Source organism: Ambystoma mexicanum, chromosome 13 (assembly GCF_040938575.1).
Source record: "Ambystoma mexicanum isolate Mex_15411 chromosome 13, UKY_AmexF1_1, whole genome shotgun sequence".
In the NCBI taxonomy this organism is placed as follows: Eukaryota; Metazoa; Chordata; class Amphibia; order Caudata; family Ambystomatidae; genus Ambystoma; species Ambystoma mexicanum.
In genome coordinates this window covers 716,839,488-716,860,697 of record NC_090938.1, presented here as the reverse complement: position 1 = coordinate 716,860,697, position 21,210 = coordinate 716,839,488, and the positions used below count along the sequence as shown (strand labels likewise).

The 21,210-nt window shown below is 45.1% G+C and overlaps 1 protein-coding gene across 1 annotated transcript in view; it reads left to right on the top strand.

Annotated features, from left to right (window-relative positions):
* Nucleotides 1-21,210, top strand: part of LOC138521783 (E3 ubiquitin-protein ligase TRIM39-like) — a 287,098-nt gene that overhangs the window by 195,009 nt on the left and 70,879 nt on the right. The gene's annotated exons all lie outside the window — the stretch shown is intronic.

Below are 21,210 nucleotides of genomic sequence, written 5' to 3'. Positions count from 1 at the left end.
AGAGACCATGCAAAGCCCGGCAGGTACCAGAACGCGGCAGCAGGTACGGCTGCATGCTGCTCTAGAGCAAAATCCAAATTTGGGAAGTTCAGCGGCTTCTAACAGGGCTAGTACTGTGGCCGGCCGTTGTGGGGAGGGGGTGGCGGGAGAGCCAAGTAAGCCCCACCTAGAATTACATGGATTTGAATATTGAAAAACCACGGGACCAGGCAAGATGGGCGTCCGTCTCTGTAGAGGCCGAGGGCGAAAAGTAAAAGTTTGGCTGTCTTCCAAGCTTCCGGGGAAAGATCCTATACTGGCGGAACAAAGTGATATAACCGAGGCCCAGGAAGAGAGGGGGAAGGAAGGGGAAGAGTGTGAAAACCAAGTGCCAAAACATAAGCAGGGACACTGAGAACCCAGACCCCATAAACCTGGGGGGATAAAAAAAAACGAATTAATAAGGGCACAACGGTAGGCCCGCATGAGGATGAATTGACGAGAGATATGCCACAGAATGATCTCTTGGTGTCGAACCAGAACAAGCACACAACTGGCTGCGCGACTTGCAAAGGACCTGTTAGATCTAACTGAAATAACCTCCTTATAGAGGCGAAAGAGCCGATCTACTATCAACAAATGTTTGGCTGCGTTGAATTACGAAATTCCAAATGCAGAAAAAGTAATGAAGGTATGGAGCTGGCAGTATTTTCAGAAATGCCATCAGGGTGGAGAGCAAGGCGCATTATATCCTCAAATACGGGGAAAAGGCGCAATGAAATTGAAATCCTGAAATCGCCAATAAAACCAAACACAACAAGACAACAAAGGAGTGAAAATGGACATGTCCAGAGGGATTCGGCAGAGGAGAATATGTCTAACAAAAATAGAAACTACACGCCTCCCCGATTCGAAGGGGACAAATCTACATTCGAAAATAGATCAATCTGCAGTAGCATGTCTTCATCCTCCACGAGAAGTATCCAGGAGGAACCCAGTTTTGAGAGAGGACTGCTGAATAGGGGTGGGAACCCATAGAGAGAAACGATGACCCGCATTCAGCATATGAAGATGGCCGCGCTTACCATCTCGTTAGCCCCTTTTACCAAGCTCGACGAGACACTTCACTTACTGCAAGACCAGGCCATGCTTATAGCAACGACGCTTGCAAAAATGACAGTCTGGGAAGGCTTTGTAAACAAGTTCATGACCGGCTAGACAAAGAAGCAGAATATTCGACCAACTGGCAAAATCGTCTTTGTGACCTGGCCCGAAGAGAGACAACAGATTTTAATCTTTACTAATGGAAGCACTATTGTAACTGCAAATGGATGCAATCCCAATGGAAAAAGATCTGGCAACAAGAGGAGATTCATGAGGTCACCGGCCCGGACTGGAGGAGTGCAGGGGGAAAGAAGGAACTGTGAACGGAACCGCCCGACAAAACATCCAAGGGATGACCTCCGACGAAACCTGACCAAAGACCCAGAAAGAATCAGCAGACCTGGATAGAAGTACATCGGAGATACTGAATCATTGAGCACAAATACTGCTTGAATCTAGCTCGACCCAGGAAGGAGTGGGTGAGTGCAAAAATGCAAGGAGGCTTTTCGATATTCCATTCGACACATGCCCAGGAGGGACCAGATGGGAAAGCCCAAAACCGGGCTCAAATGGCTAAACATTTAAAAAAGCTTACACATTAAAACAGGGAGGAAGAGGAAATCCAATGGCTCAAGGGCTTTCCTAAGAAATATAAGGTTTCCCCCCAACCCATCCGACACAATCAAAATACCAAAACTCCCCAGAAGAGGACTGCCGTTATCACAGGAGAAAATATCAATCCCATGGCCGCATCAAATGCTCTTGAGGCCTTTAATGGAAAAAGAAGAGATGGAGTCCGTTTCGGAGACCTGTCTAAGTGACTGGATCGAAACAATGGAAAGGGTTGAAGAAGATGCAGAATGAAATAACCTAACTTGTTCCGATTGGGTAGAAATTGAGTGACTGGTCCATCGAATAATGTCAGGCTCCATCTCCAGGCCGTCTGCCACGCTTCCTGAGAAAAGAAATTTGAGTCTTACAACAACAAAAAATCTCTTTCAAAACATTGGAAGAAAAAAAGAGTAGCCCTCGGAGAGGCTCGACAGGGTGACTCCTGTCAAAGAGCGGTTGATAAAATGAAAGCACTGCTATAAGCACACAAAGACCAATCAAAGTACCCTCAAAGGAAATGTGAATAAAAAATAAGTGAATTTCCAACTCAGAAATCAAGACGTTAGAGTATGCCTGTAGAGGATCATGTCTGGCTCTGAAGCCCCTATCCTAAATCGGAGAAATGTGATGAAGTTCTTACAACATCTTCCCGAAGATGAGATATGCATATCAACTGATGATGGAGTGGAGTTTGTGAATGAGAGCAGAATGCATTGGTGAATATTTCATCTGGAATCCCTAACTGAATAAAGAAGCCTTACTGGAAGCCAGGGACAAAGTCAAACCTTTTTGGGATATGAGCTAAGTGATTGTGAGGATTTCGATACATCAAGGATAGAGAGAGCAGCATCTGGAAGAATCACTGTACCAAATGCCGTAAAGAATTCACGAATTGCAGAAGGGAATGACCGAGAACCCACGCCATTAAAGGATAGTTCCGGGACTTTTTTTTTATTGTCCCTACGGGTCGGCCATGTGTTTGTAAGCATAAATCGGTAGATCGTAGGAAACTTTCCTATGGACCTTACCCGACTTTTCGCCCATTATCGCACTCGAAATCAGCCTCCATTTTGTGATAATCCTATCATTCCGCCGCATCGACCTGGCTCACCTGCCTTTGCGGCACTAAATCAAATCCCCCGCCCCTGAAACAGACTTTATCAAAACATTCATATTCCCCGCCTCTATCCGTGACGTGACTGAGCTGCGTAGGCAAACGCGCCCAGGCGTCTTCTACGCGACTCCACACAGACCCCGGAAATCAACACAGATCAGCTCACAATACAGCGCACCACAATTCGGAATATGAAACTGTACTTTGAAATCAAACCGCAAGATTGTAAATGTGGTAAAGTACATTTATTTGACATCAAATGTTTAGAGAATATTCAGCGATTTGCATTTTTATTTGCTCATGTTCCAAAAAGTTCGTATTGAGGAACGCGATGGTCCTTTGCTGTACACAGGGTCTTAGAGCATCTCACAATACAGCACCACAATTCGGAATGTGAAACCGTGGTTTAAAAGCAAACGGCAAGATTGTACATTTGTCAAAGTACGTTTATTGGACATCAAATGTTTAGAGAATATTCAGCGATTTGCATTTTTCTTTGCTCTCGATCCAAATTAGTTCGTCTTGAGGGAAGCGATGTTCGTGTGCAGTACACAGGGTGTTGGTTTACGATAAAAATAAGCTCTTCTGTCGCACTGATAATCGCATGGCTGTTCCAACAACGAGGCACTAGGCCACCACAACGGTAGGTATGTTGCATCTAACCGTTAGTACCGCGTAAGGGCATACTTGTACTTGGCGATCGTCCCATAAAATGGTCAGGGTGGTAACGTTGTTCACGCGGAGAAGCAACTGGCGGCTGTAGAAGCCGTCCGCCGGTGTCTGGTACTCGTGACACAGACAGTAGTGAATGATGTACCTAAAAACATAAAAAATGAAATTAGTCTCACCATCAGATCCTTATTAAAATTATTCATTTCATAGCGAGGACAGCGCTACTGGGTGTACACAAGTGTTTAAAGGCGTGGCGAGGCATGGAGGGGGGGGGAGTGGAGTACAAGGTAAGTAGCATAAAATAATAAATAAATAGGGCCAGCTGGTGGCAAGTGCAAGGTAAGTGCAGAACAAGTGCTGGGAAGGGGGGGCTGTAGGATACTGAGACAGTCCCCCAGTGCAGGGGTTGACAGGGAGGCAGTGCAGGTGGAGAGTGGAAGGGCCCAGGACCGAGGTCGCAGACAGTGGACCAGTTGTAGCAGGGGAGAGGGAGAGAGAAAGCAGAAGCAAAGAGGAAGGTTTTGAGGTGCTTCAGTAAAAGCAGATGTTTCTCCTCCAGATAGAGCGCGGTAGAAAACACTATGCCACATAGAACGAACAAGTACAACTGAACCCGTCTTTAAAGCCACTGTATAGTAATGAAATTGCGGTATAAACTCATCAAAAGTTACTTACATTATATTTGCATTTTCCATTGTGTCTCTGTGTAGGGCAGACCCGAAACACCACTCCTTCTTTGCCGACGTTACTTCTTCTAATGAACGTGGCTCATCGTTTCGTTTCTGAAATTTTATTCATTATCTTTTCTTAGTCTTTCAGGATGGTCCCGGCCTGTCAAGGTCAAATCACAATAGAACCTTATATTGGGTCGTGGGCCGTTCCGCCACCCGAGCAAAACATCAAAGCAGCTGACCTTCACTTTGAGCGAGCACACATTTCTAGTTAGCTCCAGTTAGTGTAAGGGCATCTTGTCTGCGTGCCTTTTTTTTTATTGTCCCTATGGGTCGGCCATGTGTTTGTAATACGGAAACATTCTATAATTTTTGTAAAAATGATTTATATTACTGTTTGGTTTAATTGCAATGGGCCTGCAACATGAGGAGACTCGAGAGAAGAGAGAACAGACAATCGAATTACAATCATTTAAACCGTGATGTGTATTTCTCAATGAGCTCTGCTTTAGGTGGACATGGAACAGAGGCAATGTTGGGTGGCAATGCAGTTGTCCCCTGCATAGGTTCGTTCACCACTCCATGTATGTGCCTATCGAGGACATCTACGATAAGTCTCTCAATAAACTCATATTGCATATCCTCAAACACTGGTTTGATCACCCATTGTTTACTTCTTTTAGTGAAGGCCTTATTGTAGCGAAGCGTCCCTAAAGTTCCGGTCGTCCTACTTTGTTGACGGCCAACATTATGGTTATGTGCCAAGACCGCTAGAAGAGTCCGATTTATCATGCCTTCCATGCCAAAATGCAATCTTTTGGGCCTGTACTTGAGGCACATATTGTGGAACACCTCCAAATCTCCTGTGTGGCAGAATTCCGTGAGTCCCCTCAAAGCTTTTGTTATAGTTTTATCAAATACAATCTTTTCAATGGCCTTGTGAGTGGGTGATGAAGGAATCAACCACTTCTTCTTCCGTGCCTCCTCTGTGGACAAATGGCCATGTTCACATTTGTGGAAATGCTCATTTGTCGACCATCGATGTACGTTGCTACAGTGCAACATTACTGACCGCCATTTTTCCAGTAGAATTTCCAACGACCCTTCACATGTTTTTGAGCTCCACCAAAGATGGTTGCTGATTGACTTGGACCACTGTGAAATACCTTGCATATCTTTTTTTTTTCCTGCAGCCGACAATTTTTTATTGATTGATTTTGCAAGATGCCAAACGTCAAATTGGTGATTTATATTTTTGTACTGTTCTCTCATTGTCTTGGCAATTGAAACGTGTCTGTCCGTGGCTATCAGGTCGATCACCATTCCCCGCGATTGTAGTTCTTGCAATGATGCTACAAAGCCAACTTTCTCCATGGCCACTGAGGATGTACTTTGTGACACCTGCACGACCAACGAACTCACAATTTTCTTACTTTCCATGTCCTGAAAGTGGTAGGTGCAGTACTTGGCTGAAAATCCTGGACTGTCGCATTGTCCATCACCGGCTAGCCTGAAGCGTTTGCCCGCGAATGTACTTTCCATTGACATTTTTTCCATTCTCCAAGCTTCGCTGATGGCTGGAAATAGATAATCGGTTTGGTATTTGTAGAACTGACTTTTCGCAATGAAATGGATTCCCACAAACTGAAAGAAATACTGTAACTTTTTAAAACTTGAACCACTAAAAAGTGCGGCCGCTGCACAAAGTAGATTGCCTGCTGGCAGTTGCCCCAGCATGGGTTGTGCAGACCATGCGAACGGATGATATTGTGTACAGGTGGCATGTATTTTAAGGTTAGTGCCTCGAATTGCACGAGTCACATTAATCAATGGCTCCCCACATACTTCCCCACCAACCCAATGCCCACATTTCATCATCATAATAATATCCATCAAACAGCTATCGAATACAATGAATTTGGCCTCTTTCCTTATACTGTCACTCTGCATCCCAGCTGGTTCGGCCTGTAACGTTGAGGACATGTCACTCGCATGAAAGGTACAATCTCTGATATCGTCTTCCGCTATGCTGAGTGATATTGATGGTGTTTCATTGTCGTCCACTTCATTCTCTTCCATTGCAACATCTGTTCCTTGTCCGGAGATGGGAGAAAAAAACAATGTCTTCAACTTTCGCGTGCTCTTATTTTTTGCGGGTGTGGATTCTGTGAATTGATCTACGACTGCATCCAAACTACCAGGAGGACATTCACTATCAATGGCTGGTGGTGGTATAGCTCCGTTGTCAATCACTTCATATTCTTCCCATTGGCACGATGCATCTCCAGTCTCAAGTCCCTGCCAAAAGGTTTGACAAGCAACATCTCTCGTTCGCTTCACTGTCTGTGTAGATCTAGTTCTTACACCCACTCGCAACTAGAGGACAGATTAGAAAAGGGATGTTCAGTTTAAACACAACTTACAGTATTGAACTATTGACAGTGAAAGACAACATAATATAGTGAACAGGACACTAACCTTCTTTTGCTTTCTTTTCTTTGAAACTTTCTTTCCTCGAACTTCAACATCTGGACGCTGTTGCTCCGACTCGTGTGTGCATGTCTCCACTTCCTCTCGCGCTGCAACGACTATACTTTCATGATAAGCACATCCATCACTCACTGAGGCTCCATCGACTCGCTGAAACATAGAACTTTCATTAGTATGTATAATAATATTGAAAACACAAAATGTACTTGGGGACCAATACCCATACGTACATCTCAATAGCAAAACACGAATGAACGCATTGTGTAGAACATTCAAACGACAATAGTTCACGCATTGTTGATCTAGTTAGATTGAACTGTCAAGATCCATACCTCGGGCTCCGCATAGACTTCCATTGATGATATTATTGAAGATGAGGCTTCAGCAACTCCCTGAAACACAGTAATTGCATTAGTATGGTTTTGTATTTTGTTTAAAAGAACATAAACTTTCTGCAGGCATCAACGGCTCATCTAAATAGACCTGCACAAATGATCAGTTGTCTAAAATAAATAATGGATATCTAAATATGATTCGATTTGCTCCATCGTTGGAAGTGTCACCACCCAGAGATCTGCATCAACTACTAGGGGTGATGTTCTTGTTGAAGAAGCTCCGTCAGCTCCCTGAAACATAGTACTTGCGTTAATAAAGAAGGAAGTATAGCGGATGTAATCACGTCATTTGATCTCGCATGATTGATCTGTCAGTATCCATACCTCGAAATGCATAAGAACATCAAGGGACGCTGTAACTGCGGTGCACACTTCTGCAAGCTGTTGCGCCGACCCGTAACTGCATGCTCCCCCTTCCTCTTGGACTAATGCTCCATCGACTCCCTGAAACATAGGACTTTCATTAGTAATGAACACAATATTGAAAAAAGAAGACACATAGGAGGGCGACGACAGAAGGACATACCAATGGCTAAAAACGAAAGAAACATTGTGTGTAACAATCACGCTACAAGAATGCAAGATCTGATGATCTCCATCGATGGAACTGTCCGGAAACGTACCTCGAGCATCTGAGTGACATCTACGGTTGTCGTCAATGCATTGGACTCCTCAGCATCTCCCTGAAAGACAGTACTTGCATTATTTTGGATAACAATAATTATAACTGAAAACAAAGACTAGAGGACGAGTACTGTGGTGTACCATTAGGTAAAATAATTACACGATCAATTAAAACTATTGATTTACATGCCTAAAACAAGTCAGTGTCAGAATAGCTAAGTAAGATTACCCGATAGGCGCTTGAAGTGGCTGATGACTGCAATAACGACACGGATGGAGAATCTTCAGCCTTCATATTGAGTGGATACATAAATGGGGAAATTATTGTTAGCTAATGCTACACACTACCGCAATGCCGAGAGATAAATACGTAAACTTGACTCACCAGTGGAGGGATGTGGACGAATAGAGTGGGAATAGCGGTTGAGAGCAATTTTCGCCTCGCTCGCGGTGTTTTCGTCCTTATTAGCAATGATGTGGAGTACATGTCTGGGCTAAAGTGCCTGCTGCAGATGCGGTATCGATCACCCCTCTTGTCCGCAAAGACTTCTAGGACTCTACTTTCTATCTCAGAGGCTGGATATCCGCAATATCGGACCCATTCTCTTATCTGATCTATTGTCTTAGGGAAAACATGCATTATAGTACCTTCAGATTTGTTATGGGTCTTTGAAGGGCAACCGCCAATGGAACAGGCAGGCATTATGGAAAGTTCTGAAAAGTAAAGATCAACAATTCTCTATGAATACCAATGTGTTAAAACATTAAATGACACATAAAAGGTTCAATGCAAGGTCCGTTTTGGTTCTTGGAACTATACACGTTATTCACATGCGGATAAGTATTTCAATAACTTTCAAAAAATAGAAAAACTAATTTGACTAAACTCAGAACATGTGACTAGTTCCTTGCATGTACTGTCGTGAACGAAAAGAAAACATGGATGCAATTTGATGACTACTAGCAAATAGATATAAATCAAAAAATAGGACGCAAAATGATTATGGTACATGGACTTACCTTGACGAACAAACAGTTAGATGCAGGGATCAGAGTAGTTTCTTGTCGTAGAACAGGGAGCAGTTCACAGGTTGCAAACTGACGAGTTTGCTCAAAGTGGTCACGGAAGTTCACAGAGACGAAGAGCAGATAACCAGCACCTTCACGGGTTGACTAGCAAAGCGCAAAGAAGTTCTCATTAGAAATATGAAGTGGGTTATAAAGAATTCGAAACAGGGGTGTGTTTGTGAATGAATGACGTGTATATGTCGTGGCATTATGCGGTCTGCAGGGGGGCGTCCAGCGTGAGGGGGGATGCTTGGCAGGAGACACGGGGTCTGTAGGTAGACATGGGAACAACAACCCATGCTCTATAGACCACTTTGAAGTGTACATGGTCTTTGGCACCTCTTGGCCTTTATCGCTCCCTGACAGCTCCACTTGCCAGCGCAAGTACCCCGGTGCGAACTGCCTTTGATAGGGCGGCGGGGGGTGGATCGGGGCGGTGGTCGTGCAGACAAGTCACAGGAAGACTCGTGAATGGAGACACACTTATGTGGATTGCAGGGGGGCGTCCAGCGTGAGGGGGGATGCTTGGCAGGAGACACGGGGTCTGTAGGTAGACATGGGAACAACAACCCATGCTCTATAGACCACTTTGAAGTGTACATGGTCTTTGGCACCTCTTGGCCTTTATCGCTCCCTGACAGCTCCACTTGCCAGCACAAGTACCCCGGTGCGAACTGCCTTTGATAGGGCGGGGGGTGGATCGGGGTGGTGGTCGTGCAGACAAGACCAGTTTGCCGCAGGGCCTCACCAAGGAGAGGCCATCTAACTGAATGTAAGAGGATGGCTGCAGGATCTACTACATGGAATGCAGGGGGGTGAGTTTATAAATACCTCACCCTCCCAGGAGAATATACACTAGATTCATTTAAAAAATCAAAACAACCATTGTTAAAATATATGTTGGGCTTTATTTTAGATTTTAATTAAACATAAATAATAAACATTACACATTGTAAAGTTGAGGTTGCAGCACATCGAGGGAAAATCCGCGGTATTGTCCACTGTCACTGGGGAAATGTTGTCTAATGGCAAGTACCGCACAGGCAGGTATTACTCTCCGAACGCGGTGTCCGAGCCTCCCGTGAAGCCACCAAGTGAAGCAACGATAGGCCACCAGCCTGTACCACCTGTGAAAAAAAAAGATGCAAACTGTATTAAACTGACCAAACTTTCTTATCAATGTCGATTCAGGTAACACATGTCATTTTTCTTAGAAAAAAATTATATCTAGAAAATGCACTATATGGAACAAATTTACATGCGTTCGAATGATATGTAAATGTAATTTTATATGTGGGAGACGACCATGAAATAGTGGTGGCATCACTGACATCACAAACAGAGTATACTTACTCGTTACTCGGATTACGCGGACGAACAGTGCCGCGAAGTTCGTGCATAAGCACCATCATCATCCTCAACACGGTCCGTGAGAGGCAGGCTTCCCTGAACTCTGGCAGCTCGGTGATGCATTGCAGACTTTGCTCGCCTTCCTGCAGACTTTGCTCGCTTTCCGAAATGTAGGCCAAGCACCCGGAATTTTCACGGCAGCAGCAGTTCTCCTCCTCAGTTGGCATTAGCTCGCACCGATTGCACGTGCACCAGGTGGAGACGCCGTCCATGCGACATGGTCCAGGCTCTTCATCCGTTGACTGGTCCTCCCAACTGCCGTCCGAATCCCCATCGTTTTCGCGTGCTTGACTTTCCAGTAGTTCTTCCTCGGTGTACTCGGGCTCGTACATATACGGCATTATTGTGGCCATTGTGCGGTAAAGATAGTAAAATAATTTACAGAGATGGTACAGGTGTTCACACGGGCTACAAGCGGCGAAGGTAGCTGACCAGAGCACTGAAACGAGTCACAGAATACTCAAAGTAACACAGAGAGAGGAATGGAATCGAAAATCTGCTGCTGTGTGTTGTGAAACGGTCTGTTTATACTTATTGGGGAAAGAGGCGTCCTGCCATTTCCATGGCAACACGTCAATAGCTGAGGCGCAGCGATTGTTGACACGAGACGTGCTTGAAATGGGCAGTACGCGTCTGCTGATGTCAGGCTCAGGGGCGGGGGATTTGATTTAGTGCCGCAAAGGCAGGTGAGCCAGGTCGATGCGGCGGAATGATAGGATTATCACAAAATGGAGGCTGATTTCGAGTGCGATAATGGGCGAAAAGTCGGGTAAGGTCCATAGGAAAGTTTCCTACGATCTACCGATTTATGCTTACAAACACATGGCCGACCCGTAGGGACAATAAAAAAAAAGTCCCGGAACTATCCTTTAAGAGAATGATCAGCGTCTACAGCGTAAATCCCTTATGCCATTGAAATTCACCGTTGACAACTCATCCCAAACCAAGACAAGCTCAACAGCCCAGCAAGAACAGCGACAACAAGAGAACAAGTCGAAAAATTGGGGCTGGTTAGCGGAGGCCCTGGGAAATCCCTGCCAACAATAGAGCTCCCGGAAAGAGGAAGATAAAGGTCTCCAGATCGGCACCTGGAACGCAATGGGTTTTAGGCAACTTTTTTCCAAAATGTCCTGGACCTTGGCACAGTTTGATATTCTTTGCCTCCAAGAAACTTGGTTGAGGGCCAATACTTCATGTGAAGTGCACAACACCCACCTGAACCTTGTAGGTAAAGGACTATGGGGAAGGCCATATTCTGGACTTTTGACTAGGAATTGAAAGCATATCAAACCCAAACCCATTCGTTGAGGTGGTGAAAATGAGCAGCGTGGATTCCATGTTGAAAGTCCAAATCCTCCTGATAAATGTGTACTTAAGTGTCTATGTGTCCTGAGGGGGTTTTTATTAAATCGAAAAGGAGCCAAGTGGATGGGGCCCTGATAATGGAACCCCCCCCATATTATCATATGTGGGGACTTCAATATTCGCTTGTTGAACAAGGATGGATGGCCACAAACTGAGTCGCAACTTGAGAAAAGAGCACAAAGATGGTCTACCGAGGCAGGTGCCCGCAGATTGACAATGCTGAATGGACAAACCGAAGGTGACAGACCCGGTGCATGCACATGGGGAAGAGGGGTCCATAGAACCTGTTTGGACTACTGTTTTGTTTCGGAAAACATCTCTGTAGCAGTAGAGGTTTAAAGTAGTGAAACAGACCTTAAGTGATCCTGATCTCTTAGACATTAGTTGAAGGATTAAAGGCCACATTTAGGAGAGGAAGGTAATGGCACCGGTGGAGTTAGCATGGGGGGAAAAATAGGCTTCGAATTAAGGTCAACGTCATTAGTATTTTCTCAAAGTATGAGCAGCCCATATTGAAGAATCCAGAAACGGTAGAATATGCTTGGATCTTGAATCAATTATGGCCGATAAAACCAATATCCGACCCAAACATGCCTATGATCACAAGCTAGTCATGAGATCTGACATTAGAAGGCTGCAGAGGGATAGAGGGGTCACTATGAAGAAGATGAGGGTAACAGACAGACATATCATAACTGGGTCCGGGTGTTAAGGGCAAGACTGATGCAAATGGACGCTGAATAAATGTTGATAGCTGTATGTGGCAATAATACAAGGAATCTGTGGGACCTTATCAATAATGGGGGTAACTTTAGACCAGCAGACATGATGGGGCAAGTTTTAGAAGAACGATGCGTAGACCATTATACATCCCTATTTGCCCAAAGAGAAGAGACAAGTGAAAGGGGAAAATCGAGGGGGGAGAAGAGATGGTTTTTTGAATTTGATGTGGAGGAGGCAAGAGAAACCATTGCTAATCTTCGTTCCTCCAGGGCAGCTGGGCCTGACTGCTTATCAGATCAGGTTCTAAAGGGTAATGTAAATGCCTGGGGGGACTTGGTAAAACTGTTTAGAAAGATAATGCCGACCTCAGTGTGTGAAGCTGTTGTAGTCCCTATTTTTAAGAAGGGCGACTGAGGCGATCCGGAGAACTATTGCCTGATCACCCTCCTTGATTCTTTGGGGAAACTATTTGCATCAGTCTTGTTGAGAGACCTGAGTGCATGGGAAATAAAAGCAGGCTGATTGCACCCTAGACAGACTGGTTTTGTAAGGGGAGTAGGGACCTCGTTGAATCAGTTTATACTCTGTTTTGAAACATAGGGCCATAGAGACAAAGACCATCGTCTACCTGGCCTTCATGGACTTGGAACAGGCATTTGATACGGTAAGTAGAGAATGTCTGTGGTCTAAGCTCACAGAATGGAATTGCCCTAGGGATTTAATGGAGGCAAATGGAGCGCTGTACACTGACGCATCGATCCAAGTCAGACTATCAGCAGAGTGGGGACTGTCCAGGAAAATATACATCCACTGAGGGCTAAAGCAGGGATGCACTTTGACACCCCTGCTTTTTAGCCTTTCTATGCCAGACCTGAAGGAAACCCAAAAAGTGATCCGAGCTTTCCCACCAAAGATGAATTCCACTGATGTTCCTTGGATACTGTACGCGGACAACTTGGTCTTTATTGACCAAACGCCCATTGGTCTTCAACGAAAGCTCAATGCATTCAATATCTATCTGAAAGAGAATGGCATGCGGATTAACATGGGGAAATCCAACATTTTGATCATGTCGTCAGTGCACAGGAAACGGAAGGAAACGTTTTTATGGTGGGTGGAAAATCAAAAACTCGAGACAGTGGTCCTCATTACCTATTTGGAAATAGTGATAAATAAAAACCTTTATGGAAAAAAAGGTCATCACACAATGCTAAGAGCTAAATTGGATACGCTTGCAACTCGGGGGGCAGCCATGCATAGAAGATATGGGAGGTTTTCAACCCTGCCACTGATCACATTCTATAAACAGAAGGTGGTGCAGGCCTTGACATACGTAGCTGAATCTTCGTTAAATCTATAATGGTAAGTTTGAGGAGTGTTTGAGGGGCTATTCTGGCAGAAAAATGTAAGATGGCCAAACTCGCTCCCAGTGTCTGCCATTGCATACGAGCTGCGGCTGCAATCCCTGGAATCAATAGCCCTGTGGAAAACTATATCACTATATAGAAAATGTACGATCACAGACGGTTCGGCTCCTTTTTCCATTCTGAAGTTAAGGAGGACCGGCCAAGATAAGGGATTAAGCTGGTGGATGACTAAATGCGAGGTTTAACTGGTAAGGTTTGACATCAGAAGGGTCCTACTCCTGTCTGATCCAACTAAAGTGAAAAATAAAGCTGCTATTACTGGATTAGATTAAACCATGGAGGCAAGGGACAAAGAAAAATTGACACCTAAAGTGAGCATGGACCGGAAAGGGCTAAATCAACCGCCAGGGTATCACCAATAGTTTCAATTGACGCACTACTGAGACCTTCTGTTAAAATGTCACCTGAATACCCTCCCATTTGGCCAGAAAACAGATTAAAGAGTAACATTCGTATTGTAGATATTGTGGAGACAATAGGAATGCGCATAAAACTCTGATCTAATAACCTCTCGTAAGGCTCTTACAGAGATAAGAACGAGATTCCTGGGCGGACATGTAAAGCAAACACACTAACAGCAGAAGAGTGGTGGTAGAGGGTTTTGAGCGGGGAAAATATTAGTTTGGTTTTAGCTGTGATGAAATTTGTAGAATGTTTTAAGAGAAAAAGATTGATCAATGGGGTGTACCGGGGAAATTGAGCTTCTATGTAAAGTTGTATGAATATTAAGATAAACTAATGATGAACGATGGGGAGGAATTTTAGTGGCTACAGTCCAGTATGATTATTTGATATTGAAAAATATGTTAAGATTTTAACTGAGGCATCGATGAATGAAGATGTTAAAGGTTTTTAGTGTGAGAAACCAATAAAAAAGGCAGTTTACCCAAGTTTGAGCAGTAGACCGAACCCAGAGTCAGAGGGCTTCCCTGTAATTTCTCTTTTATAAACCTGCATCTTCCTTCATGATCCACCATTTCCGCGTCCACCCGAAAACTCAAATGGCTAGACAGCAATCTTGCCACCCCAACCCTCCCCCTTTTTTAAGTGGCAGAGGCTCTATAAATTCCACCCATTGCGTCTGCTCTCGCAGGCGGCTCTTTATCCCTTAACCAGTGGGTCTCGTGGACCATCAAGACATCCAATTGCACCCTCTGAAACTCTCTCAGCAGTAGGGACCTTTTGGTTGGCAAGTTCCCCACTCTCGCATTCAGGGAGCCTATAATTATATTGACTCCCGTGCTCATACTGTCGATTCGCCATAATTCCTGTCCACCATAACCCATTGTACCCATCCTCCCCTGTGTACCTCTCCACTGCCTCAACACAGTGCTACCTCTGGTCTAACCAAAAAGACTGAAACACGAAAACCTTCTCCCACAAAACATGAACTACCCCCAACCAAAAGCGTCCAGTCATGTTTAGCATCCAGTGCGACCCAAGACCAGACCACCAGCAGATCTCCACCCTACCGACCACTGCATCACGCAACGTCTTCTGAGCCCCCCCAATATCCTGCTACTCCCCTCCCTCACTCAAAATCACAAGGCCAAGGCCGCACCCGCGTTGGATTCAGCTTCTTGTATTTGCGGGAACCATGGATCTGCCTTCAATCCTTTGGACCTGCGGGACCCAGGACCTCTTTGTTCCCCCTTGCCTGCAAGCCGGGCCAATTGCTGTGCACCTTTCCCCTCCAATTCACCAGCGACCCTACTTATATCATCCTCCTTGACCAATTTGTATTTGGACCCTTTGAGTTTGCACTCCAGAGAAAAGGGAAAGTCCCACCTGTATCTTGCCCCTTTGGAATTCAGCCATTTAGTCAAGGGGCCACACAGCCTATGCCTGAGAAACGTAAACAGGGGCATGTCTTGAAAAATAGCAATTTGTGCTGCGCCCCACTACACTGGGCCCGCTTTCCTGGCCTTCTCAAGGATATTCACCTTTTCATAATAATAATGAAATTTGTCCAGCACAGAGCTCGGACCCCTGCCACCTCCGCCCACCCAGTGAGCTCATTAATGGTGGGCTCCGCTGTGGTGGTGTTGTTGAAAACCTTCTTTATAACTGTCATTGAGCGCTCTGAGTAGGTCTCTTTCGGTCTCCCTTTCTCCTTCCGGGAATCCAAAAAATCTTGAATTGTTCCAGCGTTCCCGGTTCTCAAAATCGTCCATTTTAAATCTGATTTCCTCTTCATGTTCATTTGCGTTTCCAGCACATCAACGGAGGACTGGTTGGCCTCCAGCCTCTGAAGTCCGTCATCCATGGTGTCTACTTTTTTGTCCAAGCCATCCAGTCTGTGGCCAATAACTGAGCGGATGCCCCTGATTTCGTCCAACAATGCTGCAATGTCTTTTTTTTTCGTGGTCATCTCATCGCCCGTCATTTTTGGGGACAGGCAGATGGGTCCCCACTAGAGATCTGGGTTGGTGACACACATTTAAACTGCTGGAGGGACTCTCTGCACTGAATGAGACTGTGGGTGCCTTCCTGCTCTTCCCCCGCCACCACTAGACAGAGTGGGAGAGGGTGTAGATGCACAGCCCACCCAACTCTATCGAAGGGGCCTCTCGGGCCCGTGCCAAAAGTCACAGAGCAACTAGAATGCCGTAACACAGAATAGGCCGCAGCACTATTAGTTACCCTCAGACCGGCTCAGAACCCCCAAGCTCCCAACATGCGATGACTGGTGAGTGAGCCTGCTTGCAGACTAACTCCAAACCTTGTGTCCTAGGTGCTCGCCCCTGGGTGTAGTACACCAGCTCGCAGCCCTCCCATACCTCGGGGGGCCACTGCCACCCTGCTCAAGATCTCGGCTTCTCGGGGGGCGGACAGGTGCAGACTCCAAGTCAATAGACAGTTACCGGCCAGCACACTCCAGCGGCTTGGGCCCCTCCCAAGGAAACAAGGCGGGGAGGGGTGTCACCCTCCATACTGTTGATCCGCCAAAGTGGGGAGCCCCCTCAGTGCCTCTCTGCCGCCAGACCTGGGGACTGCTCCTCAGCTGTTCACACCCCCCTGAGGGCCCCTCTGACCTCTCCCAGCCAAGGCATAGGGGAAAGTTTGTTGCCGCACCACCCTCATTGGTGAGGGTCACACCACACAGAGTGCCTTTCTGCACTCCTCAGGACTCGACCATCCAACAGGGATCTCTCCACTGGTCGCTCCTTACAAGGAACAGTCCTTACGTGGAGGCACTGTGATGGCCTGAGCACCCCTCCAGGAAGGCACTAAGGCGCAAAATGCTGTGTGGCTCTCAGCTGCCCACTGCGCTGTCCTGCTGCATGGGGCTCCGGGCCTAAACTCCTGCTGCTCACCACTGCTGCCACCAGACCTCCTGCTATGACCCCAGGCCCTGATGCCAAGTCACGGTGCTCAGTCCAGTCCATGGAGGCTCAGGGCACCCCCATGGACAGATGACTTTGCCTGTTGCCGGGGCAGCCCTACCTAATTTCCGGAGCTCCCCCGTACTCCAATTCAGCCACAACTTGGCACCACTTGGGACTAGAATCCCAAAACGACAGCTGAGAGCTCTGTGGGGGGCCAAGGGGGGTCGGGAACCATCCAAGCCTACCAGATCACAAATACTGTGGTACGCGGGGGGGGGGTCTGGATGTAGCTCAGGACCCTTTACTGCTTGGTTGTGATGTTGCTACGCAGTTTAGCTACTGCATCTCTGCACCCCCCTGGTGGCTCCTATTATACAATTCTTAAACCTGTTTTGTAGTAAAGACTTTTTGCATCAGGCTCTTAATCATTGAGATGTCACCTTGAGATGTTGGGAAATTGCTTAAAACAATTCTCTGCTATCCACAAACACCTTCACAAATCCCCCCTCACCAGCACTCTCCCCGTGCATTCTCCATGCATACATAAATCCATCCATCACCCATATAAGATTTTATAACTGAAAAGTCTTCACTTCTGCAGAGGATCTTTGGAGATGGCTGTTATTTTTTGTGTGCCAGGCTCACTCCACTCTTTTTAAACAAAAAAACGAATGGCTACCTTTCGCTAAGCAAGCAAACAAATGCACCCCTGCACTCCCTGCCAGATTGTAAATAAACCTGACCAAATCCGACTAGGAGGCTGTCTAACAATTGCAAACTTTCCCCGTTGGAAAACCGTATGAAAGGTCAGTCAAAAACACACCTTTTTCCATATTTGATAGCTGTTGAATCTTTGGACAGATTTATCCAGCTTTGAGGGACCTGGGCAAAATAACTTTTTGGAAAATTGAGTGAACAAGTGTCTAATGAGCTAAAAGTAGCGATTAAACTTGGCCATAAAAACGTGTGTGTGTGTGCGTGGCCATCTCGGTGGAGGAATACACAGGAAAGATTCTAGCCGAGTAGCTATAATACCGCATGCTCACATAGGGTCTGCACTCAAGTGCAGTACCATGGCAATTTGAACAGATTCATGAATACAGGGATAACAAATGCTAATGACTCCACAAAACAATTTCGTATTTTAAAAAAAAAACAAAAAATTCTGAGTTGTCTGTAATTAAAAAGCAGAGCAAAACAGAACGAAAAGGCCAATGCATTTCGGATCTCCAAAAATACTTCATCAGGCCCCATCTGTAATGGAGATCAATGGTGGCACTGAGAATGACGTGCATGACTAGGTTTATACGTGGATGGACAAATTCGAGGTGATCCTTAAGAAAGACCATAGTAAAAACTCATCTAACCCTTCTAGTTCAGATAGTGAGAATCTTGCTGATAACGTAACCATTCAGACTAGTACTGTAGAGACCCCATCTGTCAGTGAGGCTAGAACATCAGCAAGTGGGATTGATCCATCTTTGCCAGTAAGGAATATTTTTTTAGGTAAACTGCACCCAACAAGAGAAACTGCCAGGGGTACAGACACAGTTCTAAAACAAGAGAACCTAGTAATCAACGTATCCCACCGTCAGCTGACTAAGAAGGAAACTCATTCTACAGAAAGGGTTGAGTTTTGTCTCCACGTAGAGTTCTAATTTGTTTGAGACACAATTTGATTTGTTTTGCTTTGTCCGTAAACAAACTGCTGTGTTTATTCACCTACAACATTAACAGTACCATGTCCATGAATGGTGAGGGTGCATATACAGAATTCCGGAACAAGTGTATGTATATGCCTCCCATTTCTATACCTACTATTGAAACATTTGAGAAACTTTGTTTGAAATACTTTCAAAAGGTGTCCTTTAGACCGCCCAAATACAAGAACCTCAAAAGAAACAAGTTAGCCTGTATATGCTCTTTAAGCTTTGATGACAGCATCACTATACAACCAGCAGATAAGTGTGGGGTCTTAGTGTTACTAGAAACCACTGAGTACATTGCTGAATGTAGACGACAACTGGAAGATTCTTCCATATACTCTAAATTAGAGAAAGATCCTACACTTTACATTATCAATGGTTTTAAATCATTGCTTGATATAGCTGAAGACAATGGATGGATTATGAGAGAACCAAAGATTTCCTTTTGAACACACATCCCAGCATACCATCTTTTTATGTGTTCCCTAAGATACACAAGAGACTGAACAACCCTCTGGGTAGACCTATGGTAGCAGCCACTAACCCCTAGGTAGCTACATTGATTTGTTCCTTCAACCAATTGTACAAAAGACCAGTACATACATTTAGAGACTACCCATACTCATCCAGTATTCAATGGTCTGCACATGATATTCTGTTTACAGTCGACGTGAGTTTGTACTCCAGTATTGCCCACAACCTTGACATTGAAGCCTTTGAATGGCCGCTATTAAAAGGTGAGTTAGGTGCCACCAAAGAATTTATTTTGCTTTTGTTGGTTTTCATCTCCCAGAATACCTACTTTAGGTACAGGGATGCATTTTATTTCCAAACTAATGGCACCTCCATGGGGGCTCACATGGCTTGCACATACGCCATCATTTTCATGTTCAAATTTGAAACGGATTATGTTTTAGGGAATCCTGTCTGGCATAACTATTTACACTATTGGGGTCGCTACATCGACATTTGGAATGGTACTTGGATTGCCTCAATCTGATTGACCCCTGTATTCAGTGTACTGCGGATATCGGCTCTCCAGCCATTCATTTTCTTGATATACTAGTGATACCCGAGTCTAATGGTTTCTGCACCACTATATACAGAAAGCCTACAGACAGGAATAATCTCCTACAGACTGAGCTTCCATCCTCCCAGTCTGATTAGGAATCTCCCATACAGTCCACTTGAGGGTGCAGAGTATAGAGAGCGACAGTGATGACTGCCGGACGGAGCTCAAACTCATGTCTAGCAAGTTTAAACAGGCCTACAGTCAGAATGAAGTTGCTCCTCTCCAGGAAAAGGTTGGAACGATTGCAGGAGAACTGATTCTGGCTAAACGAAGCAGACGAGCAGAACCTAACCTTACATACATGTCTACATTTTCTGTCCAAAGCAACCAGATCAGAAATATTATCCGTAAACACTGGAATGTCATTACTACTGACACAAGATTAAAATCTCTGTTTGTAGACCCTCCTCTCTTCCCCTACAGATGCAGCCATGGTCAGGAATTTACTGGTAGACCCCAAGAGTGTCCCTTCCACAATAGACGCGCCCAACGTATGGTTAGGCACATTCTCATGCCTACATTGCTCAAACGGGAATAATGTCTTTAAGAATAATATGGTGCACCACCGAAGAACTGGGGCAAAGATCAAACTACAGGATAGTGCTACCTACTGTATAGTCTATGCTATCAAATGGAGCTGTGGGATATATTATGTGGGTCAAATCAAACAAACTGCTATGTGGAATGAACATTGCTCTATTGTACAGACTTGTAACCACCATTCACCAGTAGTATGTCATTTTCATGAACATCAGCATCAACTTGCACACATCGGGTTCCAAATCCTTGAAGTGTGGCACGGCCAGCCTCACAAAGACATTTCCAAAAATTTGTATCCGAGAGAAGTCTTCTGGATCCACCGTCTCGACTCCCTCGCTCCAGGAGGGATTAATGAAGATTTGATCTAACGTGTTTTCTAAGACTATCAGGAATGCCATTTATTGCCCTTTAGTGTTACTGGGGACTGATTGTAATTCCTGGAACTTTAATATTCATCCCAATAATAAGGAATGGTGCAAATAAAGTGATAAACATTTGGAAAGTATAGTTATCTGGCCCAGCCAGGAGAGAGAGTGAACATTGTGTCAAAATAGACTAGTTAGGATATTGAGTCAAGCGAGAGAGAAGGAACGTCCGAAGGGAAAAGCAAAGTGACAAATTGGAAAAGCTGAAGAATCCGATTTGTGAACTCTATGAACTTACCAAATCAGTTGCTAAGAACTAAGAATCAACTACTAAACTGAGTTTGCAAAGAAGCACAACACAGGAGAAGGGAGTCATTCCCCTGTGCCTTCCTTCTTTTGAATAGTGGTAGGGACAGAGTAGATTAGATCTGGGACAGAGGACAGTTTTCCTATGAGACATAATGACTGACCATTTCCCTTGTTAGTTTGTTAGGTAGGGAAAACCCTCAACTTAGTGTGAGGCAAGCATGGTATCACAAGTTGG